Here is a 7194-nt window from a genome sequence, read left to right as displayed (position 1 = left end):
ATGCAGTCATTTTAAATAACTAGAAAATGATTATATCTTTACTCTGCATTCTCAAATCATCTTGGTAAAAAGGTAAAGCAATATTACTGAATAGATTTAATCCTTTCATTTACCTCTGATTTGGTTTTTTTTTTTAAAGATTGATTTATTTATTTATGTGAAAGAGTTACACAGAGAGAGAGAGAGATCTTCCATTCACTGGTTTACTCCCCAATTGGCCGCAACGGCCAGAGCTGCGCCAATCCAAAGCCAGGAGCCAGGAGCTTCTTCCAGGTCTCCCATGCGGGTGCAGGGGCCCAAGGATCTGGGCCATCTTCTGCTTTCCCAGGCCATAGCAGAGAGCTGAATTGGAAGTGGAGCAGCCTCGTCTCAAACCGGCAGCCATATTGGATGCCAGCGCTTCAGGCCAGGGCATTAACCCACTGCACTATACAGCACCGCCCCGTGATTTGATTTTTCTATTTAATCTCTAGGCTGTTGAAGAGGGGATACTGTTTGGTTTGATGGAAAAGCTGGGGGCTCGCGCTGTGGCATAGGGGATTAAGCCACCACTTGCAGCACTGGCATCCCCGGTTGAGTCCCGCCTGCTCCACTTCCTATCCAGCTCCCTGCTAATGCGTCTGGGAAAGCTGCAGAAGATGGCCCAAGTGCTTGGGGCCCTTCAACCATGTGGGAGACCCAGAGGAAGCTCTGGACTCCTGGCGTTGGCCTGGTATAGCCCTGGCCAATATGGCCATCTGGGGAGTGAACCAGCAGATGAAGATACTTCTGCCTCTCCCTCTCTACTCTTTTCCAGCAGATGGAAGACTCTCTCTCTCTCTCTGCCTCTCCATCTCTGTACAATTTCAAAAAAAAAAAAAAAAAAATCTTAGAAAAACTGGAATTACTATAGCTCAAACTCTTGAGTCTTTACAGTGTGATTGGCACTGCTCTCTAAGTTTTAAGTTACCTATTTAGTCGTTGTAACAGTCTTATAAAGACCATTACAGTCAAGGAAATGGTTGCAGAGAGGTTAAGTAACACAGACACACAGACGTTAACTTTGAGAGGCCTCTCCATGAGTGTTGTGTGGTATTGTTTAGGAAGTCTTTCACAGATGCTAAACTAAGAAGTTGAAAGGGACACCTGAATTAGGAATAAAAATACCTATTGACTCCAGTTAAAAATGACTTGAGGGGGCCACACTGTGGTGCAGCAGGTAAAGCCTCTGCCTGTGATACCAGCCTCCCATATGGTTGCCACTTGGAGACCTGTTGCTCCACTTCTGGTCTAGCTCCCTGCTAATGTCCCTGGGAAAGCAGAGGAGGATAACCCAAGTCCTTGGGCTCCTTCACACAAGTGAGAGACTTAGATGAAGCTCCTCGCCTATCCCAGCCTGTCCCAGCCTTGGCTGTTGTGGCCATCTAGGGAGTGAACCAGTGGATGGAAGATCTCTCTCCGTCTCTATCTTTCTGTCTATAACTCTTTCAAAATAAATAAATTTTTAAAATACCTTTAAAAACCCACCAGCTTAAAATACCCACATCCTATATGGGAATTTCTGGGTGAAAAAGTGACTCTAGGTGAAGATTGATTCTCTGGGTATCCTGGAAACTGTCTTTTGGAAGTATCTTCATTCTGGGATTCACTTTTGTCATAGGATTTGTTCTTGAACTATTTAAAAGAGAGAGAGCAAGACTGTTAACAAATAAAGCAAATGTTTTAATTTTAGACACCTGTGACCAATTCCTTTAAAAAGAATATATGTTGGGCCAGCATTGTGGCATAGAAGGTAAAAGTACCACCTGTGATGCGGCATCCCACATGGGTGCTGGTTCGATTCCCAGCTGCTCCTCTTCCAATCCAGCTCTTCGCTTATGGATGTTTAGATACTTCACAAGTTTAGTGTGGGGAAACTACCGCCCACCCCATGCCCCATTCAGGGTCATGGAGGGTAAATTACAGTGAAACATAACCCACTACATCAGCTTGTTTTCTTGATATCCTGATGACTAATGCCCAAACAATTTCTGTTTAACAACTAGTATTTTGCAGCTGCTTGGAGCCACGATGTAATCTTAACTGGGTTAATTTATTTTTAAACATAAATTAGCTAAACTCAAGACTTTATATAATGTCTCCTGGAAATACAACTATTATCAGATACACTGTTCATTACAGTTAAGAGTTACTGCTTTTATTATTAAAGTATTTGAAAGGCAGAGTTGGAGGAGGACAGAGCCAGTGAGCGAGCTACTATTGCTGATTCACTCCCCAAATGGCTGCAATGGCCAGGACTGAGCCAGGCTGAAGCCAGGAGCCTGGAACTCAGTCTGGGTCTCCCACATGGGTGGCAGATCCAAGGACTTGGACTTGGGTACTTCCATACCCCTATTCACTGGCTATGCAACCTTGTCCAAATTATCTAGCATCTTTGCCTGTAAAATGTGGCTTTATCTGTCCCAGAGTTTAAGAGTTTAAAAAGATACCCCAGAGTGCCAAGTACAGAGTAGGCAGGCAAAGGTTGACTTCACTTTTCATTTTTTTATTTAGACATATAATTGATTAGAAGACATTTCCAAGTATAAAATCGATGGTATGGACTTTAGCATGTAAAATTAGTCCCTTGATAAAAATAGGGTATTCAGTACCACAGCAATAACTGTACTCTACCAGGTCCTGGAAAATTGATCATATGAACCTTTAAGAAGATGTTCATAAAATTAAATACAAAGAAATTGAGTCAAATACATTTTCTGAAATATGACACTACTGGGTAGAAGTGTTAGATAGTTCAGGTTGACTCCACTTCTCTCAAAAAAGTATTGTGAATAATTGACAAATACTACTTCTTTTATTTAAGGGAACCATGTAAAGAAGCAATGACCAAAAAGTAAATGTGCAGAGACTATCAACCCAACAGTAGTGTTTTGCAAAGCATGGTGTAAGGATGTTTTTATTCTATTTTGGGAAAACGGTTCCATAATTGTTCTTGAGTTTTTTTTAGTCTAAGGATATGCCATTACTCTGAACTTGTGAAAAGAAAGAATGGCAGCTTGTGGAAGTAGACAGATGCTAAGTGGATTCTTGGTTACTTATTTTTTAAGTCCTATGTGATTTTAAGTATATGTATTCAAAACATTATCCTGAACCTACATCTTTTTTTTTTTTTTTTGAACCTACATCTTTTTATAGGCTATGAAGCCAGTTACAAATTAAGCATTTCAGAAGGTTCCTAGAAAATTTAAAAGGCCCAACCTTTTCAAGTAAGAGAATGCTCTCCAGTAGTCGGTATTTAGTCCTAAAATAGATTGTGTGTTCACCATTTTACCTTCCGTGTGTTAGATTGTGCAGGGTGAATATTCCTCAGAAAGTGTGTCATTGAAATTACTCCCACTCCAGGAGTATAACTCTGTTAATGAAATGGCCACGTTTTTTTTAAAAAGATTGATTGATTGATTGATTGAATGGAGAGAGAGAGAGAGAGAGAGAGAGAGAGAGAAAGGTCTTCCATTCGCTGGTTCACTCTCCAAATGGCCGCAAAGGCTAGAGCTGGGCCAATCTGAAACCAGGAGCCAGGAGCTTCTTTCGGGTCTCCCACACAGTTTCAGGGTGCCATCTTCCACTGCTTTCCCAGGCCATAAGCAGAGAACTGGATCAGAAGTGGAGCAGCTGGGACAGAAACAAACTGGCGTCCACATGGGATGCCAGTACTGCAGGTGGGGGCTTAGCCTACCTCGGCACAGTGCTGGCCCCATGATACGCTTTTTAGAAATCCCTCCTGGAGGAGTGATGGAAGCAACCCAGAATTCTTGGCTTATGACCACCAGTTTTCTAAAGAAATATCTGCATTCCAGTTTTCTTAGCTTAATCCTAGCAGTATGGCTGAAAGGCTATTAAACAGGGCTTTAATTTCACACAATCTCCCAAGGGTGGGTGTTGCATCATGGGCTCCCATATTTGAGTGCCGGTTGGATCCTAGCTGCTTTGCCCTTCTGATTCAGTTTCCTGCTCATGCACCTAGGAAGCAGGTGGTAGCTCAAGTACTCGAGCTCTATCTACGTGAGAGACCAGACCCAGATAGACTGGCTTTGGCGTGGCCCAGCCCTGGCTACTTAGAGCATTTGGGGAGTGAACTATTGTTAAAGTTTTTGGAGCAGGCATTTAGCACAAGAGCCATTTCACAGGTACTGATGGGAACTTCCTTCAGAAGGGATGTCTGGTGGGTTCTCATCAATTTAGCAGGCCTGTATGGCCATTGCCTGGACCCATTATACCACTAGGATTGAAAAACTGCAATCTTCTAATGCTGTAATTCCTTCTTTATTGTTGACTGGAATATTTTTAAGAAAAAAAAGTCAACTGTGAGACCCACATTGTGGCATAGTGGGTAAGGCTGCCACCTGCAGTGCCGGCATCCCATATGGGCGCCAGTTTGAGGGGCTGCTCCACTTCTGATCCAGCTCTCTGCTATGGCCTGAGAAAGCAGTAGAAGATGGCCCAAGTTCTTGGGCCCCTGCACCCATGTGGGAGACCTGGAAGAAGCTTCTGGCTACTAGCTTCAGCCTGGCGCAGCCCTAGCCATTACAGCCATTTCGGGAGTGAACCAGTGGATGGAAGCTCTCCCTTTCTCCACCTTTGCCTCTCTGTAACTCTGCATTTCAAATAAATAAATCAATCTTAAAAAAAAAAAGCCAACTGTTTGAGTTACTCTGAGGTGTAACTTTGCAGAGGAGAGTTAGCATTAAAAAATGAGATAAATTGGGCTTTTTTTGTTTACTATTATTATATATTCGGTACATTTTAACTCATTGCAGCTATGTTTAAAATTCTTATTTTTAAAATATTTTTTATTGTCCTATTCTCTGAAATGCAGAGACAACAATCTTCCATCTGCTGGTTCACTCCCCAAGTGCCTGCCACGGCTGGAAGTAGGCCAGGCTGAAACCAGGAGGCCGGAACTCCATCCAGATCTCCCATGTGGGCACGGGCCCAAGGACTTGAGCTGTCACCTGCTACTTCCCATGCATGGCACACATTAGCAGGCTACAAGAGTAGCCTGGACTTGAAACCAGCGCTAGTGTCCCAAGTGGTCAGTTAACCATTGCACCAAACGCCCACCATGCAGTCATTACTGTGACACTCAAATTGCCCCGTCCTTAGCTGCCATTGTCCTCAGAATGAATCCTCTGGACCTGGCCCCGGAAGCCTCTGATGGCTCCCCTCTTCCGACATGACAAGATATTCTAGCCGCCTCCTGTACCTTTCCTGCCACAGGCCTGCACGCAGCCTCTCTTCCAGTCACGGTTCCTTCTAAGGAGAAATGACATGGAGCAGCGATGGTCTGTGGTCTGTGTGAAAATGTATCACATGCGAGAGCCTGTAAACTGATCTGACACCACCTCTGCTACTACCTCCGATTCTTCCTGCACGTTTCTGTAAGAATCACCCTTATAAAATAGATCTTTTTATTTTTCTTTTCTTCTTTTTTAATGTTTATTTTCTTCTACTTGAAGGCAGAGTAACAGATCTTCCATCTACTGGTTCACTTCTCAAATGCTGGAAACAGCCAGAATTGGGCCAGGTCAAAGCCAGAGACCAGGAACTCCATCCAGGTCTCCCAAGTGGAGCCACCATCTGCTGCCGCCCAGGACACATTAGCAGGGTGCTCAGTCAGAAGCAGAGTAGCCAGGACTCAAACTAGCACTCAGCTGTGCTATAATGCCTGCTCCTAAAATCCCATCTTCTTTCATCTCCTGCTTTGAAACTTTTGATGGCATCTTAATCCTGAAAGGATAAAGGCATGACATGAGAGTTCCTGGGCATGACATGAGAGTACTTCCAAAAATTTGTAGGAAAACATGGAATTTTAAATTTATGGGGCAGGTATCATCACCATGTGGATGATACATCACTATTAAGAATGTCCTACATGGGCTCTGGTTCAAGTCCCAGCTGCTCCACTTCTAATCCAGCTCTCTGCTATCGCCTGGAAAAGGAGTGGAAGATGGCCGAGGTGCTTGGGCCCCTGCACCCACATGGGAGACCCGGAAAAAGCTCCTGGCTCCTGGCTTTGGATTGGTGCAGCTCCAGCTGTTGCAGCCATCTGGAGAGTGAACCAGTAGATAGAAGACCTCTCTCTCTCTCTCTCTGCCTCTCTGTAACTCTGCCTTTAAATAAATAATCTTTAAAAAAGTCATTTTCAAGTCCACCATTGTGGCACAGTGGGCTATCCTGCCAATTAGGATGCCTAGCATCCCATATTGTATTTGAGTCCCAGCTGCTTCACTTCCTATCCAGCTCCTTGTTAATGTGCCTGGAAAGGCAACAGATAATGGCTCAAGAACTTGGTTCCTGGCTCCTGGCTTTGGCCTGGCCCAGCTGTGGCCTTTTGGGGAGCAAACTAGCAGATGGAGGCTTGCTGTCTCTCTCTTAGTGGCTCTCCTCTCAAATACCTAAAGCTTTAAGAACAAAAAAGATCATTGCCTTTTATTTATGCTGTTAAATGTTCATGATCTCTGACCTGTTTTAATTAAATGGAGCTTGAATAGAACATGTAGTCTCCTGATCAAAGATGATAAATATTCATCTTGATGTTCATAAAATATAGGTTGCTTCCATCAACCTTCCCATTTTGTCCCTATTGTTCCTTAATTCAGAAACTGTAATGAATGCCACCACATAGCCCGAGATACGCTAGAGTACACACATGCACTCAACTCTAGAAAATGCATTCTGTAGTTCCAACAATGAGTCATGGGAGCTGGCATTATGGCACAGCGGGTTAAGCTGCTGCCTGGGATGCCAGCATCCCATATGAGCATGGGTTCAAGTCCCAGCTGCTCCAGTTCCCTGCTAATGTCTCTCCTCTAACTCTACATTTAAAAAAAAAAAAAAAAATTTAAATCCTCAGTAAAGGCAACACCTTTTAAAAAAATTATAGTTAAATTTGGGGGTTTTTATAATTTAAGCTGAAATTTGCAAATATAATTCCTGGGTGTTACTGAAATACATTTTAGTATATTTAATTTAAAACCAAGAGAAGCAGAAAGGATATGAAAAGTAGCAATCTAGGCCTGCACTGTGATGTAGTAGGTGGCTGCTCCACTTCTGATCCAGCTCTCTACTATGGCCTGGGAAAGCAGTGGAAGACGGCCCAAGTGCTTGGGCCTCTGCCCTCTTGGGCACTCTGCACCTGGAAAGCCCACATCCCAG

The sequence above is a fragment of the Lepus europaeus genome, chromosome 3, assembly GCF_033115175.1.
Source record: "Lepus europaeus isolate LE1 chromosome 3, mLepTim1.pri, whole genome shotgun sequence".
Taxonomy (NCBI): Eukaryota; Metazoa; Chordata; class Mammalia; order Lagomorpha; family Leporidae; genus Lepus; species Lepus europaeus.
This window is presented reverse-complemented; position numbering follows the sequence as displayed.